The 14,310-nt window shown below is 43.6% G+C and overlaps 1 protein-coding gene across 4 annotated transcripts in view; it reads left to right on the top strand.

Moving 5' to 3' along the window:
- Positions 1–813: 813 nt before the first annotated feature.
- The window catches only part of LOC112559055, a 59,980-nt gene continuing 46,483 nt past the window's right edge, over positions 814–14,310 (top strand). The window contains exon 1 of one of the 4 annotated variants that reach the window (XM_025229928.1): positions 814–914. The gene's annotated coding sequence lies outside the window, so the exon portion shown is untranslated. Of the gene's footprint in view, positions 915–5,749; positions 6,175–8,779; positions 8,973–14,310 lie in introns of those variants that run through there. The other 3 variants (XM_025229930.1, XM_025229929.1, XM_025229925.1) reach the window with 3 other exon arrangements.

The following is a 14,310-nucleotide window of genomic DNA, read 5'->3' as shown; positions in this document are numbered from 1 at the left end:
AAGGAAAGAGAACCCAGTTATATTTTTGGCTGCTGATAGCGGTTGTCTCCCATCAATCAACATTCAGCAGGAATTTTCACACAGAATTGAATCTTATGACTACAGCTGAGCCGTTAACCTTCTTGTCGACATACTGGAAGTACATTCGTCTTGTTGGTCACACAGGTCTCCGCTTCAGTATTTAAACTGTTAATTAACGAACCGGCGAGTACTTATACAGGAATGCTACTGGCGTTGACCTATACCCCTGACCTCTCTCTCTCGCTTCTAAACTTTTCTCTTCAGCAGACATTCGACATGGATTGGTTATGTGTTTTCCAAACCGGTAGATATATGCCCCCTCAAAATATTTTAACTGTTCTGAGATGCCTTTTCATTCAAATGAGAATGTTTGTAAGTTAAAGCGCGCGCGTGTGTGCACGTACATACATGTGTGTATGTGTGTATGTGTGCGTGCGTGCACATGTAAGAGTGTGTGAGGTTCCAGTCGAGAATGTATGACGAGCCTTGAACTCAAGCGTCCGACCTCGTGGCATGTTGACTCCGGGACAATCGCTTAACCCCCTCACACCTCCATTTTGGCGACAGCAAATTTACCGGCTAAACACAGCAGACCCTCCACTTTGTCAGTTTGACTTCCTGTCGTCTGCTTGGCATTTCTGAGACAGCCGCAGTATCAACGTCACTTATTGGAGGGCTCGTTAAAAAAACTACAAAGTTATCTCCACCCTTGAGAAAATAGGATCGCCTGCTGTCAAATTTGTGACTCGAGAGTAGCCGTTGGCTGGACGAATCCACTCAATGAAAAAGAAAAAGGGGTCGAGGGTTATAAGTCGTCTGCTCGGCTGTCTAGCTGAAACAGGGTACAGACAAGGCGCCTGGAATCTTTTGGAGTAGGTACCTGAAAATGCCACGTGAGTACAAATTATTTAATCCGGTTAGTATAAAATACACGACCACCATTTAAATTTTACTTGGGAGAAGCTTTGACATACTTTCTTTTGGTTACAGTTCAATTGGTGCTGTGTTATCAGGTCATACAGGTCATTCGTTCGTTTATCTTTTGATATGCACGACACGAACACAAACACATATTCAAGAGATAAGTTCTCTTTATGACATTGCAGTACCTATTATGATCCAAACTGACAAGAATCTTCCAAAAGAGAGCCCATGGTAACTTTTCACTACAGTCGCCTGCACTGCCCTCAACATGGTCATCACTGCAGTTGTCCCTAGTTGAAAACTGTCGTGCCGAAATAGTCACTCCGAAATATGTATATCCAACTTAAAAGTTTCTCCAGCTTCCGGCTAGTGACTAGCAGTTGGTGCCTTGGTTCTTTTCCATGTATGGGTTGTTGCTTTCTTCTTGTCTCTGTGAACAAGACGATTTTGTGAGGACAACAGTTGTGACAATGACCAGGATGAAGCAAGGCTTTGGTGAAGACTGAAACATACAGTTTAATTTTCCTGAACAATATTCATTTTGTTTGCAAAGTATTTTTGTCTGGGATTCGTTTTTCTTCGTAGAATTGGCACATGGACATTTTTGATGGTACTAAACAATGGGTGTTTGCAGTAAAGGCCATATTCCATGTGCTGAATATAAGCCCACAGACCATGTACTTCCAGCAATGCCCAAACATCAGCGGTTATCTAGTATATTTGTAAGCAGTAAAAGTGTTTAAATTCGCAGTAGTGATTCTTGGTTGCTTACACACTGGGGCAGTCGCTATCAGGAAGTGTTCTCGGGATATACCAAGGCCATCGGAAAAACTAAACTGCTAAGAACTAACCGCAAGTACTGATCTTGAAGTCAACAGCAACAAAAATTAACCGACTGCCCCCAGAAGGTCAAGTAACATGATGATGATGATGTTGAGAAGGAGGAGGAGGGGGGGAGGAGGAGGAGGAGGAGGAGGAAAATAAAGGGAAAAAGAAAAGGAGGAGAAAAAGGATTTTCGGTCTCTTTGGTTTTGCTATCCCCCTCTGTGTTTTTGTGTGTTAGGGAAGGAGGGGGCTGGGTGGTTTGGTGTGTGGTGATGTTTACCACAGGAGTGCAAATGCTAGCCGAGGAGCACGATCAAGAAACTGATCACTGTTTCGAACATTTTCCTGAAAAGCTTGCTCTTGTTCTCATATTCCCGACTTCACTCGCCTCTTATCCAGACAACATACCCCTTGCGGCCCCATCCTGATTCCCCTCAGCACACATGTTTGGGCGACCAATCGACTTTGACCCCAGGATCATTATACGCTGTGTGTGTGTGTGCGCGCGCGTGCTTCTTGTTCCCTCCCTCGGACTCCACTCGGTGTCCTCGAAGACCTCCGAGCGTCACCCCTTCCATCTGACATCAATTTTTTTCGGTCAAAAGCATTATATTACAGTCATTCAGTCATTCCTTTCCTCGTCATGAATATCAATATCAGTCTACTTGAAATAGAAATCACCCGTCCATCTGCGTCTGTCTGCTTTTCATACTGAATATTTTTTCTTCTTCCTAAATGCATCGCCTTAACAGTCAACGTACAGCCTGTAATGTATACCTTTTATGATTGCCCTGCTTAAATGCAGAATGTCGCCATTTTAACATTTTGCACAGTATTGTCTTCTGTCAAAACTGTCAAACATTTTCATAAAATGAACCTTTTTTTAAAAAAATTTATTCCGACTTTAACGCTGATCATTTTGTTGTACAACAATTTCCTGTGCATCTTTTGTTTTTGAATTACAGGTAGTTTACAGTCGGGTATCACTGCTGCTAGGAACATTGTAAGCACATATTCACCACTGAATGTCACACACCTATTTGAAGCTATGCATGACATATAACATTTTACTGCTAGCAACATTTTACTGCTAAGCGAGCAACGGCTGGCCTACATGGAGGGGGAATTTTAAGTTTGCCACTTCCTGGCTGTCTTGTCAGCCGGTGGATGTTACAACCGAAGTACATTTTTACTTTGTGTCTTTACCACCACACTTTCGCTTTCTCCACCAATTTTATTTTTTTTGTCTCCCTCTCTTAGTATCTCGTTTAAAAAGTTTGTGTGAATGTGAATGTGAATGTGGTTGTTCTACTCACCAAAGCCTGAAGTCTTGTATGCAGATGTACCATCAAAAGTGTCAACTTTTCAGTAGCTTTTTATTTGTATTAAAACTTATGTCTATATTCTAGTTTTCAACGGATTTCATGTTAACGGCTCTGTAAGTGTTACTACGATGACGCTACCATCATCGCCGCCACACCACCACTTTATTATAATACTGTACTCTGTACTATGCTGTACTCTATATACTGCTACTACGGCTGCGGGACTGGTATCGGATGATGACTACATCGCCTGTGGCGGTAGCTGTGGTTCGGGCATCATGCGGTGCTTGCCAAGAAGGGTGGGGAGGCCGGGGGGAAGAGCATCCTCAATTTGTAGGCGAGTCTGGGCAAATAATGAGGCTCCTGGGCTGCTGACTATCAGGGACAACCTCTTGCGTGCTTATCCGTCGAGCACAGAGAGAGTATTGCCGCGGTCAAACGCTTATTTCTTAGGTGTGGAAAATGCCAGCAACAACAAGGTCCCGTGACCTCTGATGACACATGCCTAGGGATGACACTGGCGTGACCTTTCACATTTCTATACAGACATGATTAACTTCCTTAGGGTCAGCCGACATCACCTTGGACACAGTGTTTTGGGGGTCTTCGAGAGCTTTGCCAGTTTTCAAAGGCTAATGTATATAACAATTGCTTCTCATTGTTGTTTCCTTACACTTTCTCCGTCTTAACTTATTTTCTCTAAGAGATATTATATTTGTTTCGGTTTAATATTGTGTGTGTGTGTGCGCGTGCGTGCATACCCCGTATTATTATTTTTGCTATGTTTATCTCTTTGACCAAGGGAGAAAGTCGCTTCCCTTTTGTAACGAGTGTCGTATTTTTTCCTCAGACGATGAATGATAGGTAAAGTCATTATTCAATAACTTTTCTTTCATTTATTTCATTTTTAAAATCTTATATAAATCAGGGAGGCGGGATATGTTGATATGGGCATGTTAATTTCTTCTTCACAAAAAGTCTAATGATGGGGGTTTCTATACTCATTAGAGGAATTGACATTAAGTAGTTTGTCTTCCACCTGCAGATACAGTGAACCAAATGTCACAGCGATGATTAAAAACAGCTGCGACTGTTTATGATGAGATTTATAATCTGCATGTACATTAAGAAATGTGTTATTTGATTATGATGATGGCGCCCTTCCCTACCATCAAGGCAGCCCAAAGCACTTTACAAAAACACATGATAACACATCAGGCAAACAGGTCCTTCAAGCCAATTAGGCAAAGGGACATAACTGTCAAAATTTTTTTTTAAATTCCTAGTAAATGTGGAAACTGTTTTTGCTTATTTACAGGCTTCATTACGGACGCTTTGCCGATTTCGTGATACAAGTTCGTGATTATAATTATTATACTTTCAGAAACGAGTCAGCACAGTTACCTCCCTTCCACCATCCACCACAAAATTTTGGCTTACACAAGGATGGCTGGATGGCTGATTGTTGTGAACAAATGGAGTAACTTTCACTATAAATATGTTTCAGGAATGTACAGAAATAGGTTCATCATCATGAAGTAAAGATGCAACAGCTGTTATCTCGAAATGTAAACACCTAATCAAAAACATATCTGGCCACAGATTCCCTGTTATCGGATTAATCCCTAATTCTAAATGGTATCATCGGCAACTGAATGAATTTAAGAGTTTATATTATGTATGATATATATATATATAGAAAAGTAAAGTTCTTATTCAGCCTCAAAGGCCAGTTTCTGACGAATATTTGGATATAAATTATTTTCTACACGAGCTGTCCTTTCCTTACTGCGTCATTGCATTTGAAGAGACAGTAGTCAATATAGGTTACATCTGTTCATATTTTGAACTGCGTGTCTGTGCATATGAATGTGGCTACAAAGCACACTAACACACACGCACGCACACACACACACAACACACACACATATTTGTACTGTCTTATGTGAGCGGTGTCACTCTTCTCAGAGGCTTCTCAGGTGAGCCCAGCACCAACATTTGTACAGCACTGAAATATCAACAGCATCTTGCATTTCTGCTTCTAACTGTTTTAACGATTACCTTGGCTTTCTCCCACTGAGCAGTGCCAAAAGAAGACATCAACATGACGACTTTTCGCTAACAATGAATACTTTTTCAGTGTTCTGAGGTATTGCAATAAGCACTAAGCAAAGTGTGAGGTTTTTTGGTCATCTTTTAGAGCTCTGTCATCAGAAAATCCGCCCTCCACCGCCCCCGTGCCACACACACACATGCAACACCGACAATCACACTGAACGTTTTGTTTGGCTGTGAAATGCCTGACTGTGAGATATTTTGCTGCATTAGGTGTAACCACATAGCACCTGTAACGATTGAACGTTTAGCCGATCTGTGAGTAGCAACCGATCCGATACCGACGACTGGGGAAAAAAGCAACAACACAACCACGACGACGACAACAACAATAATAACAGCATCAACTGAGTGGACACCGCCAGCAGCAGCGACAGGATTACCATCCCGGCTGGCTGTCGTAACCGGCGACTGGGGGAATCCATGTTGGTCTGTAGGCACGCCTTGCTCCAGGCGTGGCGGACGCCTCTGTGGGCACCGACAGTTGCACCACCAAGTGAACTGCAACCTGCTGTTTCTGCTTCCAGTATCACGCCGCTCCAGCACGCTTGCCGATCCATCGGCGCTGACGCTGCACCCGACTTTGTCTACCCGCTTATTTACGCTCGCTCGTCCGTCCCACCCCCACCAACAGTGCAGCGGAGAGTCGACGCCCATCGGAGAGACAGAGAGAAAGAAAACGACTAGCCCTCTCACATCATCTGTTCATGTCATCTTCATCCACCCAGCAAGCGGACGGGCATCCTTGACAGTTGCCGACTCACCCTGACAACAGCAAGACCCACACCACTGTCCTTCGCCTACATGCAGTTCACCACAGAGGCTGTGCCACACAGTGGCGGCGGCGGCGGCTGCGGTGGTGGCAGCAACAACCACGACGACAACACAGATGACGACAACACAGACAGCGCCACGCTACAGATCCGCAGACCGAACAAACGGCAGCTTAGGGTGTCCTACAATCGTAAGTACTGGCACAGAAAACAAACAAACACACACCCACACACACATACCAACACACATGAGGCGAGAAACGAGTGGAAAGAGACACATTGCAGGCATCGACCACTGGTCACAGACACGTGTTTGAATACAACAGTCATTGCTAATCCTCATTATTCATCCTCCCACTCTGTTCGATGCCACAACTGTTGCATGTGCAGCTACCACCACCGCCCATATGCACCACAGCACGCGATGCCGATAAAGCCTTCTGCGCATCACCTTCAACATTAAAAAATAATAATAATAAAAAGAAAGAAAACCTACTCGCCTCCCCTACATCGAACCATGCTTAACCACTTCAGAGTTGTCCTGCCTTCCTCTCTCATGTGTACACCACCCACACTTGTTTTCTTCGGATTATAATGGTTTGAAGTGTCTTGAAACCCGCCACACTCTCTTGCACAGTCGGTGTGATGGCTGTTTATTGTTTCTAATGAATCGTTAGGAGTAAGAGGGCACCGCCAGACCAGATAATGGTGGAAAGATGTCTTGTAGAGCATAGTTTTCACTTGCGATTTCTTCTTACCTCACCGATCGATATTGGTGTGTCAGCCGCTGAGCGCCTGCAGTGTACAGACTCCAAGGCGGTCTGTCTGTCTGCCTTGTAAGCACTGATGGCTGATTTTGCAAGTCATCCGTGACAAAATATATTTGTCATTGTCGACCAAAATGTGTTCCTCAGTTTTCACAGTCACGGTAGAACAGGACAGTGAGGTTAGAGGGTTAAAGGGCACAGAGAGAGAGAGAGAGAGGGAAGGCGAGAAAGGCGAGCGATCGCTGGATGTGGGGCCATGAATGTCAGTCGGTCGGATATCGGCGAAATGTTTAGCAAGCTGCTGTTTGTGGCATTGCAGTCCAAACAATGTCCTTTCCAGAGTTTATTGTTCGACACGACCTATACACTAAGAGCAGAATTAATAATGGATCAGTAAGCCTTACACTTCAGTCGTGCCGCCCAAGCAGTTTTGAAGTATTGTCGATATTTGACACATTGCATCGCACGCCCAAACATAACACGCAGGGGGGCACACACAAACTCGTACAAATACAGGCACGTGCACACACACACACACAGCACACGCTGCCAGCGACACGTGCGTTAGAAGACAGTTACATAGGAGATGTTCAGTGGCAGGCGATGGCATCTCTGTAATGTTTGACACAGGACTGTTGTGATCTCCATCTCGTTGTTTAACGACTCTGATGACAAGTGAACTTCTGGTTCTACATCCAAAGGAAAACAAATTTATCTCACCCACCCCCACCATCCCCCGCATTTTTTTCATTTGCGTGGACTTGAATAGAATGCACTCATTGAAAATATGAAGGATTGGGCGGAAGTGGACTTGAGTCCGTACCCTATGGGCAGCGATGTGTAGAGGGGCAAAAGTGATCGGTGTGGATGTTACTACATGCTTTCTCTCTATCAATCTGTCATCAGTCTCTCTCTCACCCTCATCTTTTCATCTCGCTATTATCCCTTTGATTCTCTTTCTATCCCTCTACTCCTCTTTCTCTCCCTGAAACGGATTTCCTTTCCTGCAGATCAGCTGTGTATGGAAGACTTCACTCAGGGAATCGATACACTCAGGTTTTCTAGGTGAACTGATCCATACTTCACTTCTCAGAAAACCAGCACATGGCATTTTCAATCTCTGATCTCGGATTCCGATTTGAAAAACCGCCGATGAAGTCAAATATAACAGTTCTGCTTGCTTTTATCGCATTTCTTTTTTAGATAATGACTTTTATTTCTGACCCATTTAAAAAACTTTATAGCGGAAAACTTCTGCTTGAGCCATCTGCTGGGTCAGCAAACACAAAATACCAATAAAATAAGGTATGCATCCCTTCATTGTCTGTCTGTCTGTCTGTCTGTCTGTCTGTCTGTCTGTCTGTCTGTCTGTCTGTCTGTCTGTCTGTCTGTCCCAAGAAACAAGCAAGCTGTTAGCATATAATCTTTCCCCACTTGTTACCTGACAGCATTCCACATAAAGTTTCCTGGGCTTATCAGCGCCTTTCAATGGCTTGACTCCCTCCACTCGTTATCTTCTTACCGTTTGTTTCTCTCAAATCACACCTTTCTTCTCTAAAGAAACAATATCCAGATAATTACCTCAGCGAGGCTACACCTTCGCGACAGGGTGGTAGTGGTGGTGGTAGCGGTTCCGGGCACCCTTCCTGTGACCAGCAGCTTTGCAAACATCGCCCGATGTTGTCAGGAGTGGTGCGGGTAGGAAAGAGGGACATTTACACGGCGAGTTTCATCTGCAGCCGCTGAGTGTGTGTGTGCCTTCACCTTGTGTCACCTGTCACCGGTCTCGTGTCAACTGACATGCTGTGTGAGAGGCGCCGCGACCTTCATCTGAGAAAGCCGCTCAGGCAAAGCGCGGACTCGGCGACACGAGTGCAGCAGGAAGCCTCCACCGTGCCGCGCGGCTGTCGTTCCGCGTTGCACTCGCGGTAAATTCCGCTCGGACAATAATAATCGAGGGGACGAGCGGTGCTGCGAGTGTCGATACACGAGAGGTTTCCTGCACGCTGTGTTGGGCTACGAATTCAACACCAAGTGTCGCAACGGGAGACTGTTATTGCTGTTGGTGACAACTTGGAGGAGTAAGAAGGTTGACCCCAGGCGCTGGCTGTGCTATACTGTGTGTGGTTTCTGTGGTGTGTGCCAAGTGTCGTTGACGAAGACATTCCGGGATTGCCCGCATAAGGATCACTGACCCTCGCTAGGCTGGGTAGACCACACAGGTGAGACACAAAGATGAAAAGCACTTCCTAGAAAACTGAGAAATTGCTGTTGGGGATTATTTTATCACATGTCACTTAGGGTCACCGATTCATCGGTAACACGGCTATCATAGTTTGTAAATTAGGGCTTATAAGAGTAGATGTATTTAGTGTAGTGGTCATATATATATATTGTGTTGGATATTGAGGACTAGTCTGCATTAGATATTTGTTTGCCATAGGACAGTCCTATGTTAAACTTCAATCTATGCTGTGTCAGGACAAAGATTCAGTAGAGTATTACATATAAATCTTTAGGCCAATGATGACTAGATTGTGCTCAATACAAAGTTTATTTTACTGTGGTAGTTTAATGTGTAGGATACTTAGTGTCGGTTGCTCAACAGTGATATCTGGTGATATGTTAACATGGTAATTGAAAGGAAAACTCCAACGCCCACCCCTGTGGCGGAAAGCTCGTTACAACTAGCATGTAGCCAGCGGCAAGTTCCCAGAGACAGCAGCACGTGGTAGAGGGATCAGATTTGAGGACTTCTCTGCTTGTCATGAGAACAACATCATTGTAAAAACATCTCGGGTATACCTATTTAAAAAAAATTCTTTGTTCAAAAAGTAGGGCAGACATTGACATCGTGCGCACCCAGACTCATGATAAAGAGCTGATCAGGTTGCTAGGCATGTATAAGTTTTCTCCAAAAGCCTTCTGTATGTCGAGGGCAAGAAGGCAACAACCGCCACCCGAAAATGTGCGCTGGCGACGAGGAAATACACGGTTACCGTGCGCGATTGTGAAGGCCGGGTGGCACATTATTCTTACTTGTATGTGCTGACCGAGCAGAAACAGTGGCGAGTGTACAGAACAACCAATGCGCTGAGTTTATAGAGCGAATCACACACAAAGTGAGAAGCTAGTCTGTGTGCATTGTGCAACAAAGTTCTACATATCAGATGCGAGTCACGATCGAATTCATTTCTTAACTTTTTAACGCCCTCGGTCGAAAATTGTCACCTTCCTTATTTTTATTTGGATGCTCATTTGGTCTAAAATGCATCGACCTACTACAGTTTCAAATTTCAATAAGAGCATCTGTAATGCTTGCGATAATGTTTGAAACATTAAAAATAATAATATGGGCTTTAACGGATTAATTAAAAATAATAAATTACATTGCATAGTAGCAACTAAATTATTCGGCTGGTTTGCACGAGGCAAAATAAGTCTTGTCGTCAGTCTCTAGAGGCAAGTCGACTGTTGGTACCCAAACTTAGCGCGAAGTTGCCACTTGACCCCGACGACTTATTCTCATGTACACCTGCCAAGGATGTTTTTGATAGTCAAGCCGAAAAAAATTGGGATTAACCTCATTCCATGTAAACCTCATATTTACAATCCAGCCAAGGTGCCAACAAGATCACTTGTCCTCGAGATTCCCTGTCTTCAAGTGGGTATTCAAGATGAAAGCAAATAAAAGAATATAGAGACTTAGGTTCTTTTGAAGTGTCTACAACATAAAACAACTGGAATTCAGTTGATGCCAGCATCGTACGACATCATAACCATGAAAAATACATTCGGATCAAATTAGGGTAGCTGTATTTGTTTATATTTAAAGTTACTAAGACCAAAAAAAAAAAATAAATAAATAAAAATTCACGTAATTCTCTTTCCAGTCCATGAAGACTGGGTGAGACCACGAGAAGCAGCACACTTCACTCACACATGCGAATGCGCCAGCAATTAAAGAAGAGTGGGTCGCATCCACTTGTGTGTCTTGTCCCCTGAGACACCAGGGAGACACGCACCCTACATTAGCGATTCATAAATAAAGCAAATGGCGCAGACATCATTAGCACACTTGAACCTATCAGATGATCGTCACCAGACGGTCGCTGCCAGCTGAACTTGATGGATGGCCAAAGTCCTGTTCAGTTGGTGCACTCTGTCTCATACATCCGTCCCAAAAAGCGAAGTCAGCTTTCATTTCCTGTTTGCTCCAATGGACTGCGACCTCCTCCGTGTCCCCCATTCAGTTAGGCTGCTTCAAGTGGCTGTGAGGACCAGTCGACAGTTTTAAATAGATTTACATCCGCATTCTCAAGCGAGGACAGTAGCTTGGGCTGACAATGAAAGTCGACAGTCGACAATTCAAACAGTCATTGACTTTCGTGACCTTTGATGGAGCCAAAGACTAACGATCATCTTTGCTGCAACTGTTGTAATGATGGATATAGTTTGCTGCGAAGCCTGGTGTTTGTACTTAGAGCGAGCATCAAGTCCTCTGCACACATCATCATCATCATCTTCATCATCTTCATCATCATCATCATCATCATCATCATCATCATCATCATCATCATCATCATCATTATTATTTGCGATGGTAGAGCTGAAGAAATATAGTTCGCTTAAATCGTTTGCTGAACGCCACAAAATGTTTTGCGTGTAAAACAATCGATTTTTGTTAAAACTGTCGGCTTTTTTAGCCATGCAGAACTGTGCTCAGATGTCCCTGAGATATAGTTACTCATACGCATTGTGTTATGTTCCCTTCGGTGTACGTTATGTCGAGTTTCTATGTCGAGCGTATTAACGAGAAATAACGCTAAAACCACGTGACCTCGCATAAAGAATCGATTTACCGTAGGGAAGAGGAGCACGGTGTTGTAATCATCTTTCAGGAAGCTCCTTATTTCTAACAGATCTTCACTGATTACCTTCGATCGATTTTACCCCCCTGTCCCTGTTCTTCACTGTTAGAGATTTAGTTTTAGCATTAACATTTATTTTCTTTCTCTTTACTGTTCTTGTCTGATATTCTTATAGAAGATGACAGCTTGTCGATCATACTAATAGGCTGCATATGTTGCTATTGGAAACACTACCTAGAGCATTCAGGTATTCATTAATTGAATCGAGGAATAGCCGGGACTGTCGACCATAATGCTCGCGCTGCAGGCAACGGTATTAATGTTACCTTTCTGTAGAATCGATGAGTACGGTTCGTCCAGCAAAGACAATTACCTGGGTGCAAACAGTGCTTATTTATTTATCAGGAAAAGTTGTAATATCTGAAACTTTTCTCTCAAGCCATCCACGAACATTACTATTCAGGAAAAAGCTAAAAACACTATCTCCCTGCTAGTTGTAATGCTAAAAGCTAATCCTGAAACACACAATGAAATGTCTGATTGTGTATGCGATTAGCTGAAGACAGGAGGGATTAATCCTAGCTAGAAGCCTGTGCAGCTCGTGCACTCAATGCCCTCGTAACAGTGTGAAATTGCGACAAGCTAATCTGAACTAATGTGCAGCATTGTTGCATTCCTGTCATCTTCACGAGAAAAGGCCTTTACAGAACAGGTGCGTGCAATACTCAAAAGCTCATTCATTGAGTGCTTTATGTTCTGAGCCCTCGACTACTTTCACTGACATCTTAAGCCAGCCTCACATCCCGCCTTGTCAACACCCGGCTTTCTTATCACTTTGAAAGTTGTTTGCTGTCTCTGTGACTGTTGTAACGGTCTTGAGATTTTCCACACCAGTCAAGAGTAATTAAACTGTTATATACCTTTTATTTTTGTTGTTCCTGTCGTCTCGGCCAAACTTAAATAGGTGAACACATCTACCTGTTAAACATTATTGACAGGGACATTGTTTGGGTCAGTGACAACAAGCAGCATCAGCAACAATAGTTGGTAAGTGACAAATGTCTTGTCTCTTTGTAAAATTTAGACAGTCGTACTCTGCATAATTAAAAACTTTCAAGCTTTGACAGTTGATAACACTTTCAGAAACATCAAAAATATAGGAAAAATGACAGCCGGCAACATTTTCTCTTGCTTTTACCAATCTCCAAGTCATGAAAATCGATGGTGTGTTTTGATAGAAAGGTCCAAAGGTTCACAAAAAGCACCACGATGTGTCTGGCGGTTGAAAAGTTTGTGAATGCTGGGAGAATAATAGCTGCTCGGATTAGCAGAGGAAATTCCTGGCGAGAGGCAAAGCCACTCCATCGACATGCTGTGTATCTGCTGAGTGAAACATTTTCATGGTCTGCTCACCACTCGACATTCCGATAATGAGTCAGACATTTTTTCGCCTGTCCGATCACACTGGACAGTTGCTAGCTAGACATTCCCATCCCACCCCTGTCTCTTAAGCACGTGCAGAGAATTAAACAGCATTTGGAGGAGGTTATCTTTTGTTTCTGCCAAAGAGGATTAGTGAAGTAGTACAGTCTACTTGTCTACTTGCTCGTCTGTCTGGTCTGTCTCACCTGTGTGTGATCGTGGGCTCATACCACTACACCTGGGTGTGACCCGTGTTCGGGCCCATACCATTATACCTTGGCTTCGTGATGGGACTAGCAAAAGCATGTATCGGCTCAGAACATGGCCGACCCGCTGCCCTAACCTTTTGTCGATTCTCGAGGGGCTTGACGTTTGCCGAGCCCATGGAAGGACTTTAAAAATAACACCTGGCATTCCGCGACTACAGCGCGTGCAAGATCGATCTATACAGCGCGCTAAACTGCCGAGAGTATTCTCGAAGAACCAGTTCTAAGAACATCGGTTAAAACATGTTTTGAAAATTCTCGTCCAGCTGGTTTTGCAGAAAACTGACAGAAAGAGTGCGCTGGCAATTATTTTCATTCCTGAGATTAACCTGAGTTCCTGGGTTATTTTAGTTTATGAAATTAAAGGGGGTGAGGTCTGAGGGTTATGACTGAGCCTGGTAGTCTTTGTAATAAATATCGGCAAATTAGCCGAGACTGTTCGCTAGAATAAGACGAGTTCAAGATTAGATATGGGCGGATAACCAAACTCCGATATTATTTTAAACGAGAAATCATGAAAGTGACTTATTTGCCTGCTCTCCTTACAAGAAGCCTCATAGAAACACCACTAGACACACACAGACAAACCCACACACACACAATTTGCATGCTTTCTTTTCTGAGTGACTGGAGAAGAGATGAGACGTTGGTGATCCCTCAGGACAACTTAGTTACCCCAGGGTCTACTGCAAAAATTTCAGGTGAAGCAAGATAGTTCATCATAATCCCCACATAATGCTTAGTTCTTGCTTCTAAGGCTAGTCTATCACTGTGCGACCCAGTCTAAAGGTAGTCGGGAACATGTCTGACCGTCAGTAACAAATATTTTTTCATTTCTGTACTAAAGACATCGGACATAATTTGTTGTCAACTCGGTGTGAAGAAGCTGTCCCAGGAAACTTCTACAAGGAAGAGTTTGACCAGGGTAACAGGATTTTGTTGCAGAAGCTGATACTTTCTTGGTCATTCATCGCATTTGACTCTTGTCATAGCTGCCTGAA

Source organism: Pomacea canaliculata, linkage group LG3 (genome assembly GCF_003073045.1).
Source record: "Pomacea canaliculata isolate SZHN2017 linkage group LG3, ASM307304v1, whole genome shotgun sequence".
In the NCBI taxonomy this organism is placed as follows: Eukaryota; Metazoa; Mollusca; class Gastropoda; order Architaenioglossa; family Ampullariidae; genus Pomacea; species Pomacea canaliculata.
Note: the sequence above shows the minus strand (reverse complement) of the source record. Positions and strands in the feature narration are given on the sequence as shown.